A 15,528-nucleotide genomic window follows, 5' to 3' on the forward strand; every position below is an offset into this window, starting at 1 on the left:
GAGGCTTCTGAAAGCCTTGTTGAGTCTTATGTGGAGGGACATATGACTGTTGCTGGTATGGAGAAGGGGTAGGATTAAGCACATTTTGACTTGTCCACCTCAAATTGGGATGGACTGCCCCTTGGTTATTATAATAGGAACTCCCTCCTTGCCTGTATTGTTGAAAAGCAAGGACATGTTCCTTCTCTGTAAGACAGCCAACAGCAGTGTGACCGTCGTTGCTCCCACACCTCTCACATGTGACGGTCTCCTCTCTAGTAAGCATATGGACCGTCTGAGGCTCCCCAGCAGAATGGAGCTCCAACTTATCAAACCTAGCAATCATGGCTTCCAGCTGAGCCACAACTTGCTTATCGACTGCATGAACTGTTCTAATACCATCCCTCGGGTTTCCATACTCATCACAGTGGTTCACCATCTCTTCAATAAGGACCTATCCCTTATCATCGTTAGTCTTCTCTTGGAATCTTCCGTTAGATGACACATCAAGTATGGCTTTGTGATCATCATACAGCCCATTGAAGAACTGGTTAGACAGAAACCACGGATCAAAACCATGGTGAGGAATAGACCTCACCAACTTCTTGAAACGGGACCACGCTTCATATAAAGTTTCATCAGGTGCTTGCTTGAAACTAGTAATCTTGGCCCTCAGCTGATTGGTGCGCTGTGGAGGGAAATATCTCTTGTAAAAAGCAAGAGCAAGGGTCTCCCAGTTTGTAACCCCTGCGGCCGTGCGTTCCAAATCAGTCAGCCACTCCATGGTTGAGTCAGTCAAAGAAAAAGGAAACAACACCTCCTTAATCTTGTCTTGAGTTACCCCCTTTGTGGCGGGGATAGTAGAACAGTAGTCCATAAAGACCTCTATGTGCTTCCTTGGGTCTTCACCTCCCACACCTCTATAGAGATTTCTCTCCACTAGATTGATATAGGAAGGACGGATGTCAAATGTATTCCCATCCTCAGTCTGGAGATTGAAACCCTTTGGAATTGATGCTGCTTTAGGCTCCGAGTGACTAGCAATGTTCGGCATCTTTACTGGTTGGCTTACAGAACTGAAAGTGTCTTCTTCAAAAGATGGATTTTCTGCAAATAGAAAATGCTGAAGCTCTGGTTCGAAAGTACTCAAGTCTTCCTTTCGTGATTCTCTTTGCAGACGGAGTCTATGCCTAAATAGTCTCTCTAGCTCAAAATCAGCTGCAACTAACTCAAACCTGCCTGACCTGGGCATACACAACACTGAAAGAAAATAAATAAGAACTGCCTCAAGGAATAAAAATTCCCTGAGACGGATAAAATAAACGAAACAAAGACAGATAGGGCAATTGCCTCCCCGACAACAACGCTAAAATTTGACAGGGTTGTCGTATACCTATCAAAAATAATTAACTAAACTAACTATATAGCTAGGGAAGTCAGGTCGATCTCCTCAGGGAGGCAAGATATTTGTAAGAGTCTGTCTATTTGGTCACAAAATGGGGGGTGTTTAAATTGGTTTTCTAAACTAAAAGGTTTAAAGGAAGAGAGATAAAGAAAGAGCAATTAAGGCAGAAAATGAGTTTAAACTATCAATAGAGAGGGGACATGTCAGGATTTCGGTTCACTATGGCAGTCCAGTGACTCAACTGTAAACAACTTAGATAAATTACTGCGAGACGGATATGGAAAGGTCCTTCCGGTCCACTTTCTATCCTAAACTTCCACTAACTTAACTTCCGTCCTCGTCAGGGTAGTCTACTGTTCATAGCAGGTCAATTTAGTCCAATCTTCCGATCCAGGATTAAATTTAACCAGATTAAAAGGGTGACTCAGAAGCGTGCACTCAACTAAGTCAATAAATACAGTTATATTGCTATGGTGACAGAATCTCACAATTAATTCGTCCAATCTATTTACTACTGTTCCGGGTGTAATTCCGGAGCAGGATTTGTTACCACGTAAGCTTGGTGAATGATGTCTTTGCTCGTCTATTCCTCTCGGTCTCTCCTGTAAAGATGAACAAACTGAGAGCTCGGCTTGGTGCCGAGCGTACTCACTCCGACGCTCAAGTCAGTAAAATTAAAGAGATTAAGTTGTGTGTTACTTGGCAAAGTATATTGTAGAGAGATAAGGGAGTTTATACCAGATTAATAGTGAGTTTCTGGATGAATTGTGGATCGTTTTCTCAATGAGGATTGAAGAGTATTTATAGACTTTCACCTTTTGTCACGTAGTGGCCAAGTGGCTAGCAGGTGGAAAGACTGTTCTACCCTCGGCCGAGGGACCCATGCCAGACCGGCTGGCCTGGTTTACTCCATACCGAGGGGACTTGGATGTGAGTACGCGGATATGTCTCCCGGCTGGCTAGTTGCCTAGCCGAGACCCAAGTGACAGGCCGACAGGCTGCGTCGGTTAGGCTGTCTAATACGTTGACTTGCTGTGGATATCTTTGACCTTGCTCAATATGTTGACTCGGTCAGCGGGTGCAGAATATGCCCCATCAACTACATCGTCACATTTCTACCGTAGATCCCCTAATCCCAACATGAAACAGATTTAGCTACTCATATCGCTATTAATACTATCAATACTAACAGCAAACAAATAAGCAACATTCAACATGATAAAACAATAATAAAAATGCATAAAAGGTAATTAGGGAAGGAATTAAAAGAAGCAAAACAAGTAATTAAAATGAACAAATGGAAGATTAATATTAAAGATGGAGAAAGAGATTACAATCGCAAGAATCCGGCGTAAAGAACTAGCAAATCCGAGGGAAATAACCACGAAAATAAAGTTACAATGAAGAAGAGAGAGTACGCAGTCTTGGAAAATGATAGATGATATCAAAAGATACATAAAAGATTACTGAATGACTAAAAACCTAGTTAACGTATGCTTAAATAGAAAATAAACTAAGTTCAATAACTAAAACAAGTTCACGGGCTAATTAAAGCCCACGAAAGCTAAAACCACTCGATCGAGTAGTATGAAACCACTCGATCGAGTAAACCTCCACATAATCAACTCGATCAAGTAGAATTGTTACTCGATCGAGTAACCTCTCTTTCCAGCTCTTCTTGATCGAGTATGAATCCACTCGATCGATCAACCAAGGCTATAAAACCACTCGATCGAGTATTCTTCCTTCAAATCAGCCCAAACTCGTGCCCGACTGTCTCGTAAACCGTGCCTTCACGCTTCCCAATGCAGGAACTCACTCAGAAAAATCCCGTCTCCTCAAAATGCATGCAAAAAGGACGAAAATGGTACGATTCCACTACTTTCGCGTTCATTCCTACAAAACGGATAAAACAAACCAAAGTAGGCAATTCAGGGGCAAAATGCAATATAAACAGTATAAAAGTACATAGAAATACGTGCTAAAATAGACTAAAAAGACTATATAAAATGCACGTATCAAACAGCAACAACAAAGCCTTAATCCCAACATAGGTTAAAGTCGGCTAACATGAATCATCATCTGAATCCGTATGGGTTTGAATCCGCCAATATAATCAAAGGTGAATTAAGAAAGGAAATAAATTAACAAAGGAAATCCTTTCCTAACTGCTCGATTGATTCTATTTTTTAGCGAGAACTGCCAGAAATATCAATGTCATTAATAATCTATCATATGGCAATACGCCGTCAACAAAAAATTATCAAAATTAATCAGTTTCACATTTATGAAATTCGAATAGTACACATCTACGCTATATGGCATCTATTATTCAATTAAGGGTTTTTCTAATAGGCCATCCGTACTCGATTACTTTGATCATTTTCATTGACAGATTGATTGAGAAAGAGAGACTTTTTGACGAGAACTCGAGTCTGACATCGGCCTACCAGCCACTTTGGGAAAGTCAGGTAATTTGGTGTGCCTTTTACGATTATTTTGGCATTTCTTGGAGGTGAAAGAGGATGGGAAACCAAAATAAATACTTTGATGGCGGAATATCAGCAATTGATATTTGAGGATTATTATGGAAAATTCAAAAGAGGAGCTCAACATTCTTAAGGAAGAAAGATATGTGTATGATGTCTTTAAAGATAAATATATCAGAGTAAAAAAAGGTCAAAAATCAAAATAGGCCTTGATCGTGTAAATTAATTGAACTTTTGTATCTATAATTACATGAACTTTATTTGGTTCACTTGAATACTAGAATATAATAGGAGAAATTTGTTGTACGTTTGTCTACCACTCGATCAGTATTATGATCTTTTTTAATTGAGCAAGTAATGCATTTTCTTGCCTTAATTTTGAGCTCATATGCAGACTCTTTATTATACCCTTTATTATTTGAGAATCTTTTATTATACTCTTTATTATTTGGGAATCCTGAATTTAGGAGTGCTGGGAAGCTCATATCCTTTTCTGACTTTTAGGACTTTGGACTTCGTTGCAAATCAAAACTCATACTCGATGACTGATTTGGCTTTCAAACATTGCTCTTGAGTTTTGAAATTTGCTCTTGAAGGACTGATTTGAATGTTCAGGAGATGTTAACTCATAGACTGCAAAACAAATACTCTTGTATTGAGCATGAAGGTTGAGAATTTGAAAAGACGGAGATGGGCCTTGGGGTTACGCGCGCATCGCGCGGGTAGCAACAACTAGTGTAATAAAAATACAAAAAATTATATTAAAGAGCAATAAAATACCATAAATCAACAAAATGACCTAAAATCAATTTAGGACCAGAATGTTATTCATGCAAAAAATTTGTGGCCTTTATCAACATAAATCACAAAATATTAGTTTTTTTTGTTAACACTTTTAACTCGGAAAAATAATAACCGATTATGCATGCAACAACCATTGCTCTGATACCAATTGTAAGATTCATTAACCTCTTATTAGACATTTCTAATAACTATATAAATTTAGTTTAGTCATAAACTAACTAGATCTTATGCATGCATAACAAAATAATACAAAGTAAGAGGAAATCAATCAACTTACAATGAGGGCCGAAAGGTTATACTAATTGGACACCTTCCTAATTAGTCTTCTTTAAGAAAATCCTAGTGCCCCAATGATGAACTTTGACCCAATGATAGGATCTACTCTTCAAGGATTTGTACCAAGGTAATCACCCTTAATTCATATGGTAATTTAAATACTAGAAATTAGAATATGAGCCCTTAAAATTATAACTAATATTATTGTATACTACTTCTAGTAATGGTGGAATAATATTAGTAATTTTGAGCTTTTCTTTCTTATTACTTCTTCACAAGATCTAGAGAGAATATGGAAAAATTATCAATATAATTGTTTGTAAGAATGAATGAATAAGAAAAAGAAGAGAAAAACTCTTCCTTTTCATAGGGGTGGTCGGTGGCATGGGTAGGTGTAATACCCGCCCTTTTAGGGACCCATTGACCGACCTTTGGGAGCGGGTGAAGGTTCTTGGGAATGCGTGCCAGAGATGCCTAGTGTCTTGTTAGGATATGAGGATGAGTGGTACTCGATAGAGTAGAGGTTACTCGATCGAGTAGCTTGGGTACTCGATCGAGTAGGGGCCACTCGATCGAGTAAGTTATTTACTCGATCGAGTAGCGTCTTTTCAGCGAGGGTTTATAATCGTGTTTTGTTAAAACCGCAAATCATTTCCGCCTCCTTCCTTCAGACCTATATGTCGCCTCCCTCATTTTCCTTCACCAAATACCTTTCATGGGAGCCTTTGAGGATGCTAGTGCCTTGAGGATGAGTTGCTTGAGTCGGGTAGCGGTCTTAACGCCGTTGTGAGTTGCGTTGGTATGTCATCATCATCGTCTTTGTCTTTGTTGTTCCTTATAGGGTTGTAGTGATAGTAATAGACTTGTATGCTGTTTGTATAGGGGTTGCGTGCTTGGTTGATGTCTAGTGGTTGATCGAGGGATTGTTGCGGTTGGCTTAAAGGTAGGTTCGCCTACTCAGTTTCAGTTGGTTATCTAGTGTGTCGGTTGTTATGTCGTTAGTGTATCGTTGTTATGACCGTGTGGCTGATTGTGTATGGTAATCGGTTGGTGTGTGCTATTTCATTGGTTGTTGTTATAGTGCAGCTGTTTGTGATTGACTGTCTTTGGTTCTCGAGGTGCGTCCTCGGTTGAGTGGAGTCACTTGAGGGAGTGGCTTAACGCCCTAGTTTCGCCCTCCGTTGAACCTGCCACGGGAGGGGATGTGCACATTAATGGGACAGGGTTATCGCTCGGTATGATGAGCGGGGCTTAGGTGGGAACGGTTACGGTCCCCCGCTGGCAGGGCTGGTCTAGTGGACAGTCGGTGACGGTGATTGGTTGGAGTGGTTGTTATTGGTGTGTGTGTGTTTGGTTGTGTTTGTGATATGTTGATAGTTGATTGTTGTATCTTGCCTCAGTTAATGACCTGGTGTGGTGTGTCTTGTTTTTTTTGTGTGTCTGCCGTGATCCCTTACAGTGAGCAGTCAGTCTTAGCAGGTGTCGTCTTGGATGGTAGCTGGAGTTCAGGCAAGGATGAGTCTTCACGAGTGACGTTAAGAAGTAGTTATATAGCTTGGACGAGTTGTATCTTTTGTATTAGTAGTTTGGTTGTATCACTTGTATAATAGCTTTATTTAAATGTTATTTATTGACCTTTGATGATTACTTTCCTCGGGCAACCGATATGGTGATGCCCTTATTTGCTAGGGAAGGTCTTGTTCTTCTCAAGATTTAGGCATGCAAGCCTATGATTAGTAGGGAATCATTATGTTCCCTCTAATTAATAGAACAAACCACAATCAACTCCCTACACTCCCATTTACACGGCACCCGTGGACTTAATATGGTTCATTTTACGTTTGTTAATTGTCAATTTGTATAGTGTGACATATTGGACATGTTATTTAATAATGTATTTTTAACTTATTAAAAATCATTATATAAACAAAATAAATCACATACAAAAATTGACCAGTAATTCATGATTACAACTTTACAAGTACTTAAAACGGGTCATAGAATTATAAATCACAACAACTTGTATTTATAATAAACCATTCATTCTTATTTTAAATGTTTCATAAACAATAATTAAACCTAAGTAATAAAACAATTTCATTACTTAGTACGAATCTTATTTAATCGAATTACAATAAGATACGAATTCTCACTCACAAAATCATTTGTTCAATTTTAAGGAATTAATTAACTTGTATCAACATACAATTAATTAATTAATCAATTAAGAGTGTTACCCTAGAGGTATGACCCTAAGGGATCAACTGATCACCACCGTCATACGGCAGTAATTTCAAACTCTAGTCAGGCAATCATTATCGATTAATGTGGATTATTTGACAATAAAATATTACTTTCCCTCATGCATTCTTATTATGAGATTTAAACATGTGATCGCATTATTGTCGAGGACACATACTCCAACAGCCAGACCTCAAAGCATTAAGAGGATGAACCGGGTTCCTAAACACCAGCACAATTGACACAATAACCACAACCCTCCTCAATGTATTCCCCACAGAGAATGTCAGTGGACTAATCTCATCAAATGCTTGATAAGACGACTGATTATACAAATGATAAAACACACCATCAATCAGTACCCACAAATAAAACGTCATTAGATTGCCAATATTCGCAATTGCAGTATGATATCAAATTGGACTGAAATCATGTTTATTTGGTGTCAAAGCCCCTTCAAATCAAATTCCTCTTTCCCAACTCACCCCAAAACGAGCCATTTCTAGATCTACAATCACCAAATCCACGCCGACGATTATCTCCGGCAAACAAATTAAACCTATTATACAAATTGGCACCAATATTGTTATTAATGTCTTAATTAAATGAGTAAACAACCCACATATTCAAACTTGATATTCTCCAACACATAACCAACCAAACTCCTAAATTTAATAAATATTCAATCTTTGTATACGAACAAAAAGCAAACAAGTCAAATTGTAAATCTAAAAAGAAAAAAAAAGAAAAAGAAAAAGAGGTACTTTGAAATAGTGGTCAGCATACGCATATGAAGGTAGAATATGTGGGCAGAGAGAGGATGGGAAATCCATATTTCACTTGTTTCGCACATCATTTTCTATCCAAAACAACTTGTCAAACTGGATTCAGTATTAAAAAGCAATAACAGGAAAAACTTAAATACCTTAAAAATGCATGAAGAAAAATATTACTGATTCGCTAATCTTGAAATTGAAGTAGTTAATTTGCAGAAAATTACGGCTGCATCAAAAAGTTTCTGGTTAATTTGCAAGGTCAGGTTCTGAAAATCATTCGATTCCAATCCAAAAGCACTATAAACATTTCGATTAGCATGCAAGTCGAAATAAAATAGGAATGGCTGAACCTTTATGCTATATAATTACGCAAATCAGATTAAATTAACAATCTACGGTCCAGAAATCAAATCAGAACATTAAAAAAAACTAACTCTATCAATCAAATTACTAAACAGAACATTATAGGCGAGGCAATTAAATTCGTTCTTGTTTCACCTATTCGTTGGAAATAAAGAAGTAAGAGTTCCGGAGGTTCGCAATTGGACGCCATGGATGAAGTTCTCGTGTTTGATTTTCATCCAGCAATAAAAGCTTGGCAATTAAACAAAAAAATTGATGCAAAATCGGTGAAATTGATGAGAAAATCGGTAAATTTGAGAAGATTTGAGTGTTACAGTATTTTGACATGAATTCCAGATATTAATCATACGGAATTACGGAGTATATTTCAGAGATTTTGGTTTTTTTTTGGTTTAGAGAGAGGTGGGAAAGAGGGGCATGGCCGCATGCTTTGGTTTGATAATTGAGATGTCGAGTATTTTTTATTTAATCTCAGCAGTGCATTTATTCTCATCCAATGGCTGAAATTTGTGAGCACAAATTCACTGTAAGAATTAAACTCACGAGATCCCGCCCCCCTCTCTCTCTCTCTCTCTCTCTCTCTATATATATATATATATATATATATATATATATATATATATATATATATATATATATAGGGGCGGGTTCAGGTACGAACTGAGTTAACGTACGAACTAGCTTCACAGTTGTTTTTTTTTTTTTTTTTTTTTTTTTTTTTTTTCGAGATACACTTTTTTTTTACCACATACACCTCTTATGTAGATACATTTTATAACATATGTAGATACACTTTTTCGACACTAAAATTTTAGATGCACTTTTACTCTTTTTTAACACTAACTTTTTTGGGAGTTTTAAAAATAACTCCGAGATACATTTTACACTATTTGCGGATACATTTTATATTATTAGCGGATACACTTTGTGGAAATTGTTACAAGTTTTAACACCAACTCTCGGATACGTTTTATATTTTTTGCGGATACACATGACATTAAAGCCAGATACACATTATAATACTTCTTGATACACAACTTCATACTTCCGGATACACATAGTTATACTGCCGGATACACATGTATCCCGTATTAATACCATGTATTACTACTAGATACACATGTATCCCGTACTAATACCATGTGTATCCGGGGTAGTATTTTGTGTATCCACGGCCCCACCTCCACCACGGCCTCCACCACCACCACTGACACCACCACCAGTCCACCACTGACAACGCCACCACCACCAGTCCACCACTGACACCGCCACCACAAAAACACCAAAAAATTTCATTGCTTAACGATACCTTAGACGGCATCGGAAATATCAGTGAACAGCTCCGACGTGTATCACCGTACACCATATTACCACCACCATCACCACCGCTCCTCCCCCACGACCACCGCCATAGACTCGACATCACCACCACTCTTCACGACCACCACCGACCCCGCAGAAATTTGTGGTTCCAAATCTAAATGTTAGATCTAACTGCCGCAACTACCACCACCTCGCATAGCCATCGTACTGCTCACGACCACCAACACCCACACACTATAAGTTTGATTCTCGTTCTGCAATGTGGATAGTCTTTCTTCCGGTTCTGAGTTCCTCTTCTCTAACTCCTTCACTCTCGTCTCCAAATCACTCAAATATGCTTTCTTTCTTTCCCTCGCTTGTTGTGCTGAAACTCTATTTCTCAGTAACCTAACCCATTAAACAACAATCCAGTTATCATCACCATTTCAAAGAACTAATGCCCACCAAATAATCTCAAAAGATGGATAAACAAAGATTTAACAAAGAAAAAGGTACAACCGAAATACAATGCTTGTTACCTCTTTAAGCGTTTGCTCTCTTTCTCAGCTTGATTTCTTCCCCTTTTTCTTTGACCTTGCCCGGAAGCTTGAGCCTGGCCTGGACCTGCCACTAGAACCATTCCAGCCAACAATATCAATATTGACTCAAAATCTTCCGACTAAATCAATAATACAATTATTTTTTGAAAATTTTACTTCCTTTTTCATAGATCTATGAGTTTAAATCACAAAATTTTGAAGAAAAAAGAACAAAACGAGCAAAGAATGTTGGCACAGGGTGAAAGATAAGGCGAATAACGACCAGAGGTGGATTCGCCATCGTCGGTGGTTCAGATCCGACGTCGCCGGTGGTTAGGATTCACCGTCGCCGGTGGATGGGGGATGGGAGATGTAGAAGGTTAGAGTTTGTTGAAAATTAGGATGGGATATTAGAAGGTTGGGCTTTAAATTGGCTAGGAGAGAATTGGGATGTAGTTATTACGTGAATATCCACTTTATACACTATTTCGTACAGTTCGTATTGTAATATGGTTCGTACAGGATCCTGATTCTATATATATATATATATATATATATATATCCACACTCTCACCTCTAAATATAACATGTTTGTCTTCCGCTTCCTATTCAATTTATCCTTTCAATATCAAATCCATCCAATATTACCTCAACATTTATTATAACTACTCATTTGGATAATATACCATCCTAATTTCAACAACTCACACTCATGACTTATTCTCTTATAAAAACTCAACTAAGTTGAGTTTTTATAAGAGAATAAGTCATGAGTGTATTAAATAAATTGAAGAAAGGTTCCATTGTTTGTAATAAATTACCACTATTCATAATATACTATATATATATATATATATATATATATATATATATATATATATATATATATATCCACACTCTCACCTCTAAATATAACATGCTTGTCTTCCGCTTCCTATTCAATTTATCCTTTCAATATCAAATCCATCCAATATTACATCAACATTTATTATAACTACTCATTTGGATATTATACCATCCTAATTTCAACAACTCATTTGGATATTATACCATCCTAACCACTCCAATGATATTAATTTAACGCAAAACAATTAATAACACTTCACCACTCCACTAAATACCCAACAACAAACCATAAATCTCCTCACACAATTCACCATCTAATTCATTATTAAAGTCCCTCATTACTTCAAAACATCGTCAAATGTCATAAGTAGATCACTAAACAACAATTTAACCCAAGTCGAACACTTCATGTTTCATTACTCTCCTCACCTTTCAAAATAAGTACACACTTCCCTTAAGTAGGTTACCTAGTTGTCCCATACTAAATCCTTTAACTCCTTTAAATTTCCTTCTAATTTCATCTCGCAAGTCTTAAATGACTTCTTATTCATATACCAGTGTAGTACTTTCTCATATTCCTACTACATAGTCCATACCATCATTTGCACTAAATTCCATCCATACTCCTTTTTCCTCAACTTCACATACTCAAAACACTTTCTTATACAATTAATGTCAATCTTTAAAATAATAGTATTCTTATCCTTTTCAATCTCAATACACCATATGCATAAACATCAATCAATGTCAACAATCCTTAAGGTCTCATTAACCTTCATATTCACATTACTCGTATTAAAGCATCTATCAACCCAAATCATTACTCTTACTATTAAATCCTCAAGGCTCGCTATTTTCTCTTTACTCCTTAACTAATTCCCAATAGTTTATAATAATAGGTTTTCCCTAAATATACTTCAATTATTTTCTCCCGTATCTAACATTTCATTCAAATTTAAATTCATGTACTATTTTAATCCTCTTTTACCACCATAAAATCTAAATAACCATCGACATTTCATCTTTAGTAATCATACCCCATCATTAACGACTATCTTCAACTCCATACTTCGGCAATAAGACAATTTAAGTTCATTAAGTACTATTCTCTTCCATTGTATTATAAAGTATCCCACTCACAAACATTTAACTCCTTTAAATACCCCACCCTTACATTCACTGTATTTACCTTATTTAGTATTACATAATTTGTCGGCAAAGACGTCGCTAGTCAAATTGAAACACGTGTTTTTGAGCCTAAAGCTCTCGGCATGGGTTTCCTCATCATAGTCAAAGGAGCTTAAGAATTCAAGGGTGAGATTATGGTAGATCACCTCCTCTAAGTTGTACAATCCTTCCAAATCAAGAACCGTGAAGATATCACGCACTTCCTTTTCGATTCCCTAAAGCTCGCAAAGTCTCCGCCGACACACATTTTATTGGGGCAATACACCTACCGGCCAAGACAAGGAAGGCTTCCATTTGGGCTTCACTGTCAAATTTGATGCCCGGGTATTCCAGAACGGTAATGATGTGTGGAGCCTCTGGTTCGGCACGGGCATTCTTTCCGCGACCAGTTCTAGTACTTCTTGACATGCTACAAGATGGAATCATGCAACAAGATACGGAATGGAAGAGGTAAGAATCAAAACAATTTGAAAATGAATAGAAGTTTTTTCCCAATGGTTTAAGTCAATAACCAACACTTGAAAATAATTTCTTGGCACGTTTTTTTTTTCATTCAAACAACATTTACTTAGACTCAAGTTTTCCAGAAAGGAATTGTGGTGAATTCATCCTATCAATTAACTCCAATTAAATGATGATGAACATTTATAAATCTTGACACCATTACATCAATGAACATAGGGATTAAATTTATTTGGCATACTCCCACATTTCGAAAATGTGGAAAATTCTTATGGCAAACTTTCTAGACCAAGTCAATGCAACACATTATTAGCAAGAAAGGAAGAACTATTGGACAATCTCAAGTATAAATTTAAGCATGAAAATCAATATCCGATTACAGTTACTACCTAACTCCAAACAACACAAAAATCTTACCAAAAAATGACTGGAGACAGCATAGAACAACAACTGGCTACCGCCAAGCAACAACTACTAGAAATGGAGCAACTGAAGCAGAAAATGGCCCAGGCTGAGGCTGAAGTCCAGAAACTAAAAGAATCAAAGTCCAGTCTGAAGCAAAAGCTAGGAGATAAAGCTCCAGGCTCAAAGTTGAAGATTCATCCTGGAACACCATTCTCCTCAATTATCAGGAACAATGATTTCTCCTACTCTGGCACTCCAACTCCAGCAAAATCCAAAGCAGGGGACCTTGATTCAGACTCAGAAGATACCCCAAAAGAAGAAGCTATCCCAGATCAGACTAACGCAGCCATAATGATGGCCATGCTCCAGGAGACCCAGAAACTCCATGAGAAATTTGAGAAGATTCCTACAGTACATGCAACCATTGAGGAAGCCAACCCTGAAAGTTATGCTAACTCTCCCTTCGTGGATGAGATAGCCAAGATAGATCTACCTAAAAAGTTTGTGGTCCCATCAATGAGAATCTATGATAGAACCATAGATCCTCAGAACCATGTAGCCTACTACAAACAAAGAATGTTGGCAGCCTCTATACCCAGTGAGTTGCGACAAATATGCATGTGCAAGGGTTTTGGAACAACCCTGACTGGACCTGCCCTTTAATGGTACATAAATCTGCCAAATAGAAGCATCAAGTCCTTTGCAGATTTGATAAACTCGTTCAACCATCAATTCACCAGCAACACGGAACTCGAAAAGAGACCCAGTGACCTATACAGAATCAAGCAAAAACCTGGCGAGACAATCAGAGCATTCCTGACCAGATTCAACAAAGATAAAGTATTAATCCCAGATGTGATGTTGGAACAGCCGTGGAAACTTTCAGGCAGGGACTACCATTGGACAGCGATTTCTACGACGAGTTGACTATGAAGCCTTGTCCGACTTTTGAAGACGTCCAGGCAAAAGCTATTAGCTACATCAGGGTGAAAGAAGACAAAAGCTTCAAAGCTTAAACCACTGATAGTGTTTCAGGATATGAAATATCCAACAGGAAAAGTTCTAATCACAGAGGAAGCAGTTCCAGGCCATCTACACCTGACAGATTAGAAGTCAACTATGCTCATGAGAAACGAGGTAACTCTTATACTTATCCGCCTATTCAAGAATATAACTTCTCTGTTGATACTGCAGGACTGATCAAAAGGCTTGACAACATGGGAGACATTGTCAAGTGGCCAAAGAAGACGGACAATCCTAACTCAAGGAAAGACACAACAAGATGGTGTGAATTTCACAAGGACATAGGACATACCACAGAGGAATTTCTGGGTCTACGTAGACAAGTGGCCTACCTGTTAAAGAAAGGTTACCTGAAAGATTTGATGCCATAAAAAAGCAGGGAAGGCAATGGATCAAGGAAAGATCAGGAAAGACCACAATATGACCTGCCCCTAGCACCGCCAATCTATGAAGTCAAATTTATCAATGGAGAATCTTAGATATGCGGCCTGACTAGCTCAGCTGCAAATAAAATAGCTAGGGAGTCAAAAATGAAATCTCCTTTCAAACCTAGAAATTTACCTCAAATTACTTTTGATGATACTGATATGCAAGGAATCTCGGATGTCCATCATGATGGCCTGGTCGTTACCATGCAAATTGGGATTGCACGTGTCCTAAGAATCCTAGTAGATAGTGGCAGCTCAGTCAACCTAATTATGCTTGACGTCTTGAAAGCTATGAAGATTGATGAGAGCCAGATCATAAAGAAATCAAATGTCCTGGTAGGATTCAATGGTGAAACCAAGAATACTCTGGGAGAAATCTACCTACCAACCTACGTTGAAGGAGTCTCATCATATGAAATATTTGGAGTCCTCGACTGCCTTTCATCCTACAATGGAATCCTAGGCAGGCCTTGGATCTATAATGTCAGCGCTATCCCCTCAACCTATCACCAATGCGTCAAAATACCGCCAGAATGAGGAATAGCAACCATCAAAGGTGAACAAAAGTCTGCCCAGGAATGTTATACTGAATCCTTAAAACCTTCCAAGGCAGGTATCTCTCGCCTAGCAATTACCTTACCCTGTCAGGAGCACTTATGTGGCAGAAACCAAAATAAAAACAGATCAGGTAATATTAGACCTTGAGTATCCTGACAGGCACGTACTGGTAGGATCTGATGTCCCTGATAATATTAGACCAGAACTAGTAAGTTTTCTTAAGAATAAATCTTCATGTTTTTCCTGGTCCCATTTTGACATGACTGGCATAGATGCTAATATTATTACCCATAAACTCAATATTGACACTTCTTTTAAGCCTGTACAGCAGAAAAGGAGAAAGTTTTCCCCTGAACGCAACACTATTATTAACAAAGAAGTGCATAAATTCCTAGATATGGGGATGATCAGGGAAGTGATGTACCCTGAATGCCTAGCCAACGT

The 15,528-nt window shown here is 37.9% G+C and overlaps 1 non-coding gene across 1 annotated transcript; it reads left to right on the forward strand.

The window, feature by feature from the left end:
• Window positions 1-551: 551 nt before the first annotated feature.
• Window positions 552-657, forward strand: LOC141616158 (small nucleolar RNA R71). Its single transcript, XR_012530526.1, has one exon. It is a non-coding gene; the product is annotated as a small nucleolar RNA R71 (small nucleolar RNA).
• The last annotated feature ends 14,871 nt before the right edge of the window (window positions 658-15,528 follow it).

The sequence above is a fragment of the Silene latifolia genome, chromosome 11 (assembly GCF_048544455.1).
Source record: "Silene latifolia isolate original U9 population chromosome 11, ASM4854445v1, whole genome shotgun sequence".
In the NCBI taxonomy this organism is placed as follows: domain Eukaryota; kingdom Viridiplantae; phylum Streptophyta; class Magnoliopsida; order Caryophyllales; family Caryophyllaceae; genus Silene; species Silene latifolia.